The sequence below is a fragment of the Athene cunicularia genome (assembly GCF_003259725.1).
Source record: "Athene cunicularia isolate RWA chromosome 8 unlocalized genomic scaffold, athCun1 chr8_part1, whole genome shotgun sequence".
NCBI classification, from domain to species: domain Eukaryota; kingdom Metazoa; phylum Chordata; class Aves; order Strigiformes; family Strigidae; genus Athene; species Athene cunicularia.
The window spans coordinates 19,499,594-19,514,395 of record NW_020799109.1 but is presented as its reverse complement, the minus strand read 5'-3'; the positions used below and the strand labels follow the sequence as shown (position 1 = coordinate 19,514,395).

The 14,802-nt window shown below is 38.7% G+C and overlaps 1 protein-coding gene across 1 annotated transcript in view; it reads right to left on the bottom strand.

The window, feature by feature from the left end:
* The window catches only part of TMEM56 (transmembrane protein 56), a 40,026-nt gene extending 25,230 nt beyond the window's left edge, over window positions 1–14,796 (bottom strand). Inside the window, exon 1 of the mRNA XM_026853722.1 lies at window positions 14,515–14,796. The gene's annotated coding sequence lies outside the window, so the exon portion shown is untranslated. The remainder of the gene's footprint in view (window positions 1–14,514) is intronic.
* Window positions 14,797–14,802: the final 6 nt, after the last annotated feature.

Sequence of the window (14,802 nt, the reverse complement as noted above, 5' to 3'; positions counted from 1 at the left end):
CGCTGGCAGCGCGGCCGGGGCACGGGAACCGCGGTGGACTCACAGTCCCCAGGTCCTGCTGAATGTACGTGGCCGAGAACGACTGATGTGCTGGGGGAGGAAACTGCTGCTAGGTGTAGCATCTCGCCTTCCAACAACGTTTTAGTCCCTATGCCTTCCGTTTAGGTAGCCCCGCTGCCTAAAATACATCACGGGAAAAAAGCTGATGTTGTGCTGTTGGTGCCCGAGGAATCCATTCGTGCTCTCCTTGATAGCCCTGCATGTGCAGCACAGGGTCATGGGCAGCACACCCACCGTGCGGACAGCTGATACTTGCCATTTTAAAAATTAAATGCTGCGATTTTTGTCAAATTATTTTTCTTTTACATTTTGAACTGTTGTATTGAAAAATCAAGGAGAAGCGAAATTATGTTGACAAAATTAAATATTATGATGATGAATTGGCTTTGTTTTCTACCAACTAGAAAGTGTAATGGTCAGGGCTGTTTCTCTTGGCACGCTTCTACTATCATATGCATCCTGAGCCACTTCAACTTTCCATTAAGGATTCCTGATATTTCAGATCAATAATTTAAAAATTCTCCTCTCTCAAACGACACGACGTTAAAGGTATTCATATGTATCTCACACTAGATTAAGCTGCAGCTGACAGATCATCTACCCTAACCATGTACACTAAACTCTCTTGCAGGATGTCTCCCACGGCAGGAATGCTATGGCTTAAGCCTGAACAGAAACTGATGTTGGCTTGCCTGAATATGCCGATCAGTGAAATGCAGAAACTCAGGTACTGATTAATGAGGCATTGAGCCATTCCTGCTGTAGAAACGGTAACCTGTAGGAGGGGGCAGGGCGCACCGGCAGCATCTGTAACTGTTTCAAGGCACCTTGGCATAATCCACTGCTGGCTAAGTGTGTGTGTAAACATTGTAACTGCTGCGGTTTGATTTCCTATGGACTTACTGTGTCTTATGGTTGATCAGCTTTTAAACTGATTTTTGTTGACAAAATTCCGCAAGACATTCTCAGTTGAGTGAAGGAGGAGATCCCATTCCTGCTTCCAGTCTTCTTCCATTCCAGAAACAGACGGACAAATAAAGACAGCAGTATCATATCAATGCGTTTTCTTAGTGAAATTGGGATAAAAACCTCCTATTTTACTCTGATGTCGTTATCATTTTATTCCTCATATAAAGGAAGATTTAAACTATTTACTATTATATCTACAGTTTTTAGTGAAAGAGAACAGCCACTGAAACCTAAGAACTGCACAGTGGATCATAAACCACTTTCAAGAATGCATGAACTATAAAAATTCTAAGAGAATTTTTTCTTCAGTAATTCACCTTCCAAACAACAGTCCTTACTTTTTGCTTACTCCAGTATCACTGACTTTGAAATTTATTTATACGTACTCCTTGCCCTCTTAAGTTGTAACCACTATGACAACAGTCTTCCATGTGGACAAGCAGTGGACCCCTGGGGTGCCAGAGGACCTGCAGTGGCAGTGAAGGCAGGAATGTCTGGCCTCAGGTTTATGGGCACAGGCAAGGACTCTTTCCACTGATGATTGAGAACCAAAGGCTCTGAACAACAAGCTCTGGCACATTTAGCTGCTGTGTTTTAAGATGTTTTTTCTCCCAACTGCCTGAGGTCATGAGCAGAGCACAAAGTAGGTAGTTCTGCCAGCCTGTGACCTGCAGTCTCTGCCATAAGAGTGTGGTAAAGCAGACAGTTGAAAGTGGTAATGTCCTAAACCAAACAGGTAACTTTGCCAGAGACCACCTACCAGAGCTCTAAGCTTCAAAACAACCCATCACCATTATGCACTTACAGGTTAGGAGGCATATAGAAGACAAACCAGGCTCTCCCCAAACCTCCGTATGAAACCTACCAAACAATTGCTTTGTCCCAGTGTGCTGCGTGGGTGAAAGAAACTAGTTTGACTTGCCTCACTGCTCTCTCCTTGGCCCATCATCAGCATGCTGTCGAGCACGCAGCAGATCATGACCAGAGGCAATGCCATCTTTCAACAGCCCAACAACACGTGCTGGGTTGAGCACTGCTGACTGTAAAACCGAGAATGGTGATGTACTGAGGATTCCTGGCTGGCAACTGCTCCCCATGTGGGCATGCAATAGGATATCACTCAGATTCTTGATAAAGAGCATTTGCAAATAAAATAGAACTGGCTACAGAGGTATGAAGGCGTTGCAGTAGAAGGGAAGCCTGTGGACATGGTTAGATATGGCTACCATAAATCCAGGTTGTCTTTGATTGATTGTCTGTCCTCTTTTCCAACCAGAAATGTTCTCCAGGAAGATTTTGAGAACTGCCTGTATATCTGAGATTGTTGGTATGTAATAATCTCATCGGGTTGGATGTTACTGCATATGTGCAGCAGCTTTACCATGGAGGTCCCATGTCCAGCAGTCCCAAAGAGATCCTCAGAGCAAACACACTAGGCCTGTACTGCATGTGCAAAGCAATTCCAACAAAACCAAGTGAGTATTCTACCACTCCTACAAAGTGTTGCAGGAACTTACTACACAAATACTTTGAGAATTTCCTGTAAGTCCTAAAAGTATGAGGCTTACTGTACTTGCATGATACAACTCATGCACCTATTTCTGCATCAGAAATACAGTAGCCAAAGGGTGGGATAAACAGTCACCAGAGTAGTATCATTGTATAGCCAACTGGCTGCTATACAGTAACCACAGTTTGGCTTTCACAACTAAAACACTTCTTCCTCCTCCATTGTGTTGTGCAGCCACCATTTTCATCAGCTGCAAACCGAAGTTTTCACCACTAAATGGTAACTGCCAAGAACTTCCCGAGTAACAAATGCAACATCTGAAGACAAGCTTCAGCAGAGAAGGGAAATACAGGCAATGGATTTGCTAAGCTGAGGTGCAGAACTGAGATTTAGGAACACAGGGCAAAAAATTAAATTAGATTCCATGTTGGTAGACGGCACATATGCTGAAAGACCACAGGGAAGGCAGAGAAGACATGGAGGTATCATAGTAGCACTTGCAGTTAATGGCACAATTCTGTTGGCTTCAGCTGAATCACCTTATTTACACTATGTAAGAGAAAAATTGGACTTTGCTTTTTACCTATGCTTTAATTACAATTAAACCTCTTGGTTATATTGATGATTTTCAGCTTCATGCCAATTAGGCCCAGGAATTCCATAAATGAGGAATAAATTCTGCTGAAATAGACAGGGTCTGCTAAGACAGGGTTGTAAAGAGAAGGCAGCCCAACATAAGTAAGTTAAAGTCTGCAGTAATCCATCCTCAGCCAAGTTGTACACACCTGTTCCATATGTTCCTCCTGTAATTGCCTTCAGGGTGGCACTTCAGGTATGGTAAAAATTTGTTGTCAGATGACTGTTTATAACTCCCACTAAAATCTGTGAGACGGATGTGACCATGAATAGAAAACTACAGAGTACCCTTTCCTAAGTATGCCTGTCATTTCAGAACAGTGCTTTCTCAGAGCTGAGCCTACCTCTGCCAAGAATGAAGCTTTTATCACAGTTGCTGTACCGAAAAGTGAGGCATACGTGAGAAAGGAAAATACTTTTAGAGCATTTGAAAATTATTTCAGTTGTGGTTTTGAACTTTCACAGGACATAATCAACATTTCTGTCTGAATTTGCCAACTGTAGTAAGAATAAAGTCTTAATGAATGTTTAAAGCCTGACCAGTTTATGAAAGAAATTATGTAACATGGTGTTGTAGCAGCAGTGGACTGAACTCAGTGACCTAAAAAATGCTTAAATTTATTTCTGTCTTAGGAAGTTCCTAGGTCTACCTGTCAGCAGCAGGAGATATTCCCAGAAAATCAATTATACATGTAAGCAAAAATATCACGGAGATGAAAGAACATATTAAAGGGCAAGCACAATTCTCCTTTCACAACACTGTGAATCAAGAGTAACTCCACTGAAGCCAACGAGTTACACTGGTGTGAGTGAGAAAAGAACCAGCTCCATTGTCTGAAAATTGCTCAGGCCACCCATGGAGTCCAATCACAGTAACTGTAGGCAGCTAATATTGCAGCGTTTAATTCAGAAAGACCGAGACTGAAAAGAGGAGGCTGAAAAGAAAGGATCTGAATTTAGTTTTTGCCAAAAAAGCTGAAAAATAGCAGGAAAATGGTGAATGGGAAAGGAAAATAAATATTCCATTTCTAAAAAATCCTCCCTTCCCCAAAAAAATTTGCATAGAAAAAACAGAGTGAATCTGCATGCTTTGGTTTTGTTTTTTTTAAACACCCTGCATGTACCCAGTTAACAGTGGCTAAGCTGTATGCTTCCCTGAAGGAAAAGTGTTATCTTCATTTTCCAAACAGCAGACACATTTTGTGTGTTGATGCATACTGTGTCATAGCTACACAGACTGAGTGCTACAGAACATGAGCCTTACCTTTCCAGTACAGGTCACTGTAATGCATCCTGTCACATTTTTAGGTAGCAGTGTACTAAACAATACCTTCATTTCCTCCTGCTTTAGTGTAGTTCTTCTGAACACACACTCCCTTTCTCATCTTAGGTCAGTTAGTTTAGCTTTCCTAGCTCCTGTCACCTCTCCATTTGAAACAGTGTTTCTGCCAGTAGTACTTTCAGTAATGGAACAAAGGCTTGTTTCTGGAAAGCTGTCTGGTCACTAACCTTTTCCTGTATCTCAGCCACCCTTCTTCAGTTTTCTTCCAGATTGTCTGTCTTGTCTTCTCCATTTATCTCTCACCACACACTGTCTCTTTCATCTAGTTACACCTCAACTGCAGCATTACCCTCTCTATTGGTATTACTGTCCTGGTTATAACCATCCAGAAGTCATTGAGGACCTGTAAAACAGCACATTGTGAGTTTATTATGCTGCATTACAAACTGCTACACCGATGCACCATGCCAGCATTATGACAAAACATCAAACTGCATTAAGACAGATGTGCTGAGTATTATCCATAGAAATCACAGAATGTCATCTCTTTTTTGCTTTTCCAGGTCATTCTGTCTCCTCTTTTACCCCTCTCCCACTTTATCCTTTATATTCTTATGACCTTTTCCTTTTCCGTCACTTTATTTTCTTCTTTCCCACAGTCATCCTCCCCTGGCTTCCTTCATTGTCCACCTCACAGACCTCCAAGCATTTTCTTTCTTCTGATGTGCCTGCACAAAGGACTGTAACAGAAGCAGTAGTGCAATTTTGTTAAAATGTGTCCTTGGCTCTTTAGTAAACAAAGCTGCACCTGGGTGCACCTTTGGGATCAGCAAACTGAGGGTCTAGAAAGCATTTCATTCCCAAAGGCTTAAACCAGAGCTCTGAGATTAACATGACTTCTCGGTTCCCTAATCTCCAAGATGGAGCATATCAGAAACAGGAGAAAGCTTGAAATAATATCAGATTCTTCTCTTCACATGCACATATTTCCTTTTGCCTTGTGAGAGTCAAAGCTCTTAGCAACAAGAGCACTGTAGAACAGGGTACTGACTAGAATTTGATGATGTCAGAACAACAGAAAATGAAAGAAGATGTACTTTGTAATGGCATACAATTGAAAAGCATGAAATTGGTGCCAAGCAATGCTAAAACCAAATGAATTATTTCCCAACAATTCAACAAGCAAAGGGTCAGAAAGCAATGCATTTTTAATGTTCAGACTGTCAATTAAAATCAACATAATTCAAGTAGAGAACAAAACAATGCTTTTTGACACTAGGTATTTTGTTTTACGTGATAGCATCAGATTTTCAGGAGCAGCACATCAGGTAAAAAGACAAGAGCGCATGCTTGGGATAGTATCACTCATTTGTATGCTAAAGATAGTTTCTAAGGCTCGCTTAGATCAGTCTAAACTTTGGCACATGCCATAGCAGCTGCACAACATTTAACTATGCCTCTTTCAGTATGCACCACAGTGTGGAAAGAATGGTTTATTAAGATAGTGTCAGATATATTAGCCTGAAAAGGTTAAATAATTTCTTCAGATGATATAATTTCCTCTGAATGACTGACAATTTTTTAAATTTTGCAAACATTTTTCTATTATTTTTAGTGATTTTTCCATCCTCTGTTGATCTGTGAAAGCCTTGAGGAAACAAGGAAGGAAAATTACTTGGCAGCACAAGGAAACAATAAAACAGGGGTGCACACTCACATTATGTATGTCTAAATGCTGTTGAAATCCACAGAAGAACCCCTGAATAAGAAAACAAAGAATGTTTTTTTCACATAGTTCTCAAATACAGTACTCAATAATACTTGTATTAATTATATTTTTCAGATAACTATTTTAAAATTGATACTGCTTAAATATTAAACCTTTTGCAGATATTAAACCTTAGTGTAGAAATTAAAGTGGTGTAATATATTGTTTTAAAAGGAAATAACTATGTCCTAATTTTGTCAGTTTAGGAGCCCCAGAATGTACTATTCATTTTTCTTTTATTGCTAATAATGTCTTCTAGCAAAGACCCTGCTTTTAGCAGTGCTACTTGTTAATATTGTAATTATTTGCAGATTTTGTATTGGCATTATTATAGATTCTTATCTAGAGTTTAATTCTTAGTCTCCACTGATACCAGCAGGTCTAGTGATTTCCCCCCTTTCTAAAGCCTTGATCTGCATGTTATTTCATACAGACAGACTGCTGTCCCTTTGTGCAATTCTAGCCATACAAAGGAGATCATGCTCTGTACTGTAACTTCCAAACCTAAGATTTAAGACAGAGGTCCTGGTAAGAAAAATGCAAAAAGAGAAGAAACAGTACATTTAAATACATCAGTGGTAAAACACAGAACTAAAGTTTGCCTTTCAGATCAACCGGGGAATTTTTTTAGTTTCCAACTACACTATTCAACACGATACACATTTTTACTGATGAGCAACACTCTGACTTACTCAAGTGTCTACAAATATTAGAAAAATACAGAATATAAACCCCAAGGATAATTAAATAAGGAAAATGCAAAAATAATCCTAATTGTATATGTGATATATATGAAAAAAATGCTAAGGTGGAAGAGTTTCACCATAAAAATGTAGCATGCAAACACTGTATATGGGTCTGAAAAGTCTCTTTGTGAATTGCACCAAATATATTGTCTAACTAAATAAGTAGCAGAAAAATTTAATTGTAATATACACTAATTACAACACCTTGGTTGTTGTTTGTTTTTTTTTCCAGTGTTGCACAGTTACTTTTATTTTGTTGTAAACATACACATTTTGCTGTAATAATTCTATTGGGACTGCGTAAAGAGCCAACATTTCAGCAGCTGTTCATTTGATTTGCTGAATAATGGATATTACACATCTGGAGTTCCTCTGGCGATGTCCTCTTTTTCTATGTGGAAATTATGCCCCAGTGGAAACAGCAATCTCACTATTGAATTTGGAAACTTTCAGATTTAAAACATCTTGGGCAACAGTACCTGCAGAATCACAGACCAAGATGTCCTAGTCCAATGCCAAGTTCTGCAGTGCACAGGTCAGATGTGTTCTGGACACACTGTACTCCACACATATGCACTAAGTGTCACACTGGACTTCTCTGACTCACTGGATGTGCCAGACATACCACGCAGCAACCACGATGCTCAGAATTCAACAAATTTGATGTCCGTGTTTACAGGCCATCTGGGCACTGAACAAATTCTTATACATCAAGTTATCCTAGGGAAAAATTACACAAGGTGCTGGAGCAGGTAATGCTCTGCACCTTGTGTAATTAATCTTTTGTTAAAAAAAATATCCACTTCAATAAATCTCTTTAAAACTGTGACAGTCTTTTCATCTGACTTCTGCATAGTGCCTGTCCCAAAGAATTCCTGCATGTTTTAACAACAACAACAAAATAATCTGGACGAGCACACAGTACTTCACCACCCCCCATCACCAGCGTGGAATTACAGGAATTAAGGTTTCTCATGATCTGATTATTAACTACAGAAATACACAACAAAGGGAGAAGGTAACAAGTTCAGAGCAGTAACCCTTCAGTTTCACCTTGAACAAACTTTTTCTCCTTTGTGTGTACACTATTCTTTAAAGATGATTGCAGTTTTCTTTACAGTTTCTCAATTAGATTTTTTAAGAAGTAATAATTATTATAATCTAGGCTTATACAAACTTGTGGCTTGACTATTATCTACTTAAGAATTGCTTGTATTTACAATTGTACCAGTCCTCAAGTACAAAGGTACAATCCAAAAGACAACATAGTATGTCTTTGAAGTATTCTAAGAAGAATATGAAATCACTTGTAAGATCCCTATTTGGAAATCATTTATTTGTGTGTGGTCAGCTTTAGTAAATCAGAAGCTTCCATGAAAACTGTGAAGTGTTTCTACATGCATTAACATTTTTTTCTTTTCAGTAATATATTAATCATCATTCAGCAAAATAATAAATACAATAACTTTAAGCAATTGTCTCATTATCACTGTTTAATTCACAACAACAGGTATCAACCAACTCTCTTTACACCTCAATAATGCATAAATTCACAATAACTAATGCTAATGCTGTATGACTTCCTAACATTCATTTAATCTGTAATACAGGCAAGGACATTCACTTCTTAGTTACACATCACCTGTGGTTGATGAAAAAAATGTGAGGGTTATCTTTGAAAATTTTGTTGTTCACATAATTAAAATCTGTTAAAATGTAATGTAGAAGTTATATTGGATATATCTGGACTTTTAACTGTAACAGCTTTTTGCTAACATGGTTTGCTGTGCTTGAAATCTTAGATAATTTTTACTGAACGGATAGAAGCAATAGAGAGAATTTCAGATTTCAAAAGTATTTTGTAGTATTTTGTTTTGCAAGAATTACACACAAACATACAGAAATTAAAATGCTGAGATAACTTGGACAGTCCTTGCATGCTCCACAAAGAACTCAATTTATCTCCATTGAGAGCTAGTGGAGTCATTACATTCAATTGACTTTAATAGGATTTGGACAAAACACCAAACCTACAGACGCACCTGGCAGCATCCCCAAAATAGCGGTCAATAAATGATGTATTTTTAAATACAACTGCATGAAATAAAAACACAAGGAAAATGGAAGAGAAAATGAAAGACAGGGTAGAGCAAAACCAGAACACATAATCTCTTCTCTTTGAATATAACCATTTATTTCCAAATCCAGCATGTCATTAACTCAGTGCTAGACCTTTAGAAACCTAAACAGCTCAAAAAACTCACTTTCAACTCAGGAACCTGTCTTTACAGTGGAGGGTATCAGTTCTGACACATTTTGTATGCTCATAAAGAGAGGATAGAGACCATAGAAGGGTGAGAGGCCTTTTTCTCAAGCCTAAGAATGCTGAGGGCTGAGTACTGAAATCTAGAAGATGACCTGTGATGGCAGCAGCAACCCCCCCAACTACCTGATTTTCAGTCTGAGGAAGAGGTATGCACTGATACAAGCTGACAGATGAGACCAGACTACCTCCCTGCACAAGCAATAGCCAGTTCAGGAAAAGCTAAACAAATGTACATTTCTTCTCATCTTCCTTACAGATCCATGGAAAGCTCAGGAAAACCCGAGTCAAAAAGCAGCAGTGAATACACAGAGAATACTACATCCTAATCCCCAAGTACTCCGCAAATTTCATTTAACACTATAAACAGATTTGAAAAATACATTTCCCGGAAGGTAATACCAGACTCCGAATCTATATTTAGAAGTATTTTTTAAAAAGGTCTTATTCTTACAGGCTGAGCAGCCAGAGGCACCCAGTGACCTCCAGGACACTCCGTACTTTTAAAGGTGTGAAACAGCAGTCTCTTTCACCTGGCTTTTTGAGTAGACAGAACATTAGTTTACATTATGTTATACAGGCACTGCTCCCTGAACATGCTACCCTGTAATTACAGCAAGTTGCAGTATGTAATTTGTGCCATCTACTACAAATGTTCTTGCTTCATAAAATCACACTCAGAATGCACCCAAATGGTTACCAAACGTCGTGTCATCAAAGATACACCGACCGGCTCTGTAGCCACGCTGTCAGATGTAGTAGGTTAAAGAAACAGCTGCTACCAGTGTGGCTCAAGCCTGTTAGAGGAAAACATTTTCCCTACAAATTGCTACTTTGATTCTAAATTTGTACATGGTATTTAGACCCAGACAAATTTCTGAAAACAACCTCCTCCCCAGCTTCCAAAGACTATATACAGACAAGTTATCATTGCTGGAAAGAGGGAAGTCTTTAAAAAGTGGGAGGGAAGGATACCTTATTTATTCCTGTCTGTCACTGACGGCAGAGTTAGACACCACCGCAAACCAATAGAAATTAGTGTAAAGAATGGCAAATGTGAATGGGAGAAATAATTCCATTTTAATGAAAATAAATCTCATTATTTGGGGAATTTGGTTCCACCTTCTTGGCTATTTAGGATAAGCTGTGTTTAAGTGTTTGCAAATGATGTATCTTTGTGTCTAAACAAATGAGAGTCATCTTAAATATATATGAGAAGTGCCCGTTATACCAGGAAGCACAGCACTAACTATAATGTTAACATAAATATTACAGATGTTATTGATTTCAAATACAAATCAGGACTTCTAAGATTACATTCCTATAATTGTAATGACTCACAAGCAAGTAAAACTGCACTTAGTCCAAAGTAATTGAAAGTTACTGCTGCTAAAAGGGACAAATTTTGCCACAGACTGGCTCTGATAACATCCTAATTCTGCCATCAAGTAAGATCAACCAGTAACTTGTGTATTTATCAGCTGCCTGCTTCATCTTGTCCCCAGTCGATCTCCAATGGTTTAGTTCACTGATTTAATTAAAAATTCCTTTCCTTCCCAACAGCAGAACTTTTTACAACTCATGATGTTATTGTTCTAGAGTCTTCCAGATACAGCTTGCATTTCTAGTATTAAAGAAAAATCATTAGAAACCCAGTCAGAAGTCTTCAGGTTTTCTCTAATCAAAAAGCATAATATCACTGCTCTCCATGTTTCTAAAAACACCATGAGCTCATAAAAAGAAATAGCTGTTTCTGCAGAAAATCAAGTTTACTCATATCTTGTTTTTCAAATCACTTCTATGAAATCATCATGCAGAATATAAGAATAATATTTAGATACATTTAATACATGAATGATGTTTAACACAAAGATTCCACATTCCAATTTTTCCAGTAGCAAAGCCTGACTAAGATGTTCCTGCCCTTTTCCTCACCCAACTCTTTTTACCATTTTGCTAGTTTATCCCTCAGTTGTGCTGATGCAACTGTTTGTAGAGCTGCACTCTAAACCACAGCAAGGCAAAATGACATCATTTAAGAAAACAGCGCAATCACTCTTGTTCATAGGTCTGCTTTTAGAATTCATAATTAGAAGAAAAAAAAAAAAGCAATTACTCAAAATGCCAGTTAAGAAATCATGAATATATGGTGTGTTTCAGTTGCATGGAGAGACTCTCTTTTTTAACTGTTAAAGTTGGATCACTTACAAGTAGAATCTCAGAAAGTGAACAACCATCAGATAGCCAAAGCTGCCTACATTTCATTTCAGGGAAAAAACTACTTTTGTTTATATTCCAATGGCAGCATTTCCTATTGGAGACAAAAGAAACCGAAACCCAAAGACAGCAAGGTTTCCTCAGTTCAATTTAGTACTCACCAGTGTAACTTTCAAAGGAGACCTGTACCAGATGTACTAGTAAGCTTCTGCAGGGAATATTCATATATAAAAAGGAAAGCAGCAGTTTTTTCTTCGGAATATTGTCTCACAAGTGGTAAATGGAAAAAATACTACACCATTTTATAAAAACCTATTTTTTCCTATTTAAGAGTTTCAGAGTTTTCTTTTGGACAACAGTGATCAATTATTTAGAATGAGCATGGTTTAATTCTCCTTCAGTAAAGAAGTTCAAACTAACTTCTTGCATCAGTAGCAGAGGTACCAGAGACAGCCCTAGTAATTACTGCACTTGCATCACTTTCTGTCAAATGACTTTTCAAGGGAAGTGCACTGCTTCCTCCAAACAGGTTCACTTGCAGTATTATTAGTTTTACAGACTGAAGAATAGTATCCAGCACTAGCCATTACCTTCCTCACAGAAGTCCTATACTTGACCCGCTTCACATTATTTAGCTAATGTGACCATGATGTGCTAAACTTTGGAATAGTTACTACTTTTTCATATTAACTTTCACATGCAACTCTGATGCTAAAATATTCTCAAGGTACTTGACAGATGGGAATCAATCACCAGTCATGCAATGCAGTCAAATGAGCAGAGAGCAACCTGCTTACTCCATGACTCTTACAGTTCTTGGACTGGTCTCCCTGGTCCAGAATGTTGCCTCTATGAAGTGAACAGGGAGTTGCCATGATGAAAAAACACAAATACACATAAGACCTACTGAGAAAAAAATAATTAGCAGTGTTATACTGCAAATGGGCTCTTCAGGGACTCTACACAATTTTCACAAAGTGAAAATCTGCAAAACTTTATGTTGATTAGGTGGCAGATTGTTGCTTCAATCTGTAAAGTTATTTTAACCAATCTCACCAAACTCTGACTCTTCCCTCAAGACTTGCAATCTGATGTGGATACTACTTGAAAGCTGTATTCCTTATTCATGCAGAATTCTCAATGAGTAAGAAGACTTCCAACACTTGTTCTAAGAGTTTATGAGGCAAACTGACTGGTTAGCTTTTTAGTCCTTGGAAGTCAGGATCTTTGCTTTGTATCCAAGGAACTGTCAGATCCTCAGTTTTCTAGACCAAAGAACAGGTATTTCCCTGTATACATCACTCTTATTTTTCCTCTTGTTTTTAAACAACCTGCCAGAAGAATTCTATATAAGAAGGGGGAAGTACGTACATACAAAAGAAATAACATAAAAAGGAGAAAAGTTTTTTTATATCATTGCTGCTGAGATTCCAGAACTGTTTTTCCAAATAAAATGCCTAATAAAAAGCCTTCTTTAACACTTCTTATGGTAGGAAAAATAAGAACAAGGGGAAGATATTAAAAAGCCCTTGGAAAAAAAATCTTTAAATAAAACAACAGCTGGCTACACCTCCTGTGGCTACCTGGGATACATTCTACATCAATTACATTATTTTCACTGAAGAAGGTGCGAGAGGGGAAAGATCATCACAGACAAAAATTAGTATTTAAATTGTCTATAGAGCTTACTGTAGTTTTAATATAGTTTATTTTATGGAAAAGCAGTGTCATGCTTTTGTCCTCTCTTCTGTAATTTAGAGACTTGCATCTCTATTGTCCCTAATTATTAGTTTTATGTAGCTAATTAAGTGGAAAACAAAATGAATTTTTAAAATGCATGCATCATCAACAGACTTATTAATTAAAACCTTGTTGTTTTCAAATGTCAACAATGATTAAGCAGTGAGATATTTTTTGTGAGGTTACTCATTTGGGTGGAAGGCCTTACCATGGTAACACTGTTTTAATAGCCTCTGCTAAAACCAGCAAAATTGTATGTTGCTTAGATGTAAAGAAAACCAAAACATAATCTATAGAACTATGAGACACAAATCAGAAAGATTCACTTTACTTCAGATCCTATAATGGCAAAGGGTAACTAGAAAGTGTATCTTTTACTTATAAGTTAGGCAATAACCACTGGAATCCATGACTGGCACAAGTTTTTGATAAAAATGAGAAAGAAACGTTCAGCTTCCGAGGCTGGTAGGGATACAAAAAGTCCAACTTGTTCAGAATGAACAAAAGGTAAAAAAAAACAGCCAGAGAAACCATGACAGAGAGATGCAGAATAGCAATGTGTTTGATCTATTGTGTTTGTGCACTTGAGGTACAAGTGCGCAGCTGCCACGTTTCATATGCTTGACAGGTCACCCCATAAAGCAGTGATGTCAAATGACTCCAAAAAGTTCTAGAGTTCACTGATCCCGATTTGTAGGCCAAGAGAAGGGCCTTGCTCCCAGGCAGATAACTTAAGGACAATGATGAACAAACCCCACTCTTTCCTAATCATAAAATGTAATATCTTACTCTTTCTAGCAAACGCACATCTCATCTGAGATTAGTCCAATGGCTGAATCATCACCATCTCCCCAACAAAGACTGGATGCTGACAGAGATGAAAAGAGTGCTGATCTGTCTCTCCACACTTCTTACTGAAATAAAAAGCTAAAGTATTAGAATTAATTAAAACAAACATCGTGAGAGGCAATGAAATACGTTCTTCACTTTATGTGTTATTACAGGCTACATAGAATCATAGTTGTGTGTAAGCATACATACCTGTATAAAGATTATGCCTACACATGCTTACAAATTACTGCAGCAACCTCTACGTGCCAAAGGAGCCACATGACTACTGCAGTATGTATTTCCCCGTTTACAAATTAATTAAAGCAATTACATCTCTTCTCAGCTGACTGCAACCCATGCAGAAAAGGCAGACTAGTGGTTGGGAGGCCTGGCCCGGCATGCCATGCTGTGAAGGCACCGGGACTTAATTACCCTCGCGGTCAAGCTCCGACACGGGAATGTTTCGGAGCTCCCGCGACCCGGCTGGCTGGCAACAAGCGGTGAAGGCTGGTTTCTGCTCTTCTCGTGGATAAATGACAACTCTCGCCGGACGCCTACAGGAGCACGGACGCAGCCCGTTTACGTTTAGGGAGCGTCTCACACTTTATTACCGCTAACACGCATCGCGCACCCGGGAGCGAGCGGCGCGGCCCGGCTCAGGCGGAGGCCTGTGCCCACCCGCGACCCAACAGGCGACAGCGTCCGCCCAGCGCGGGGCCC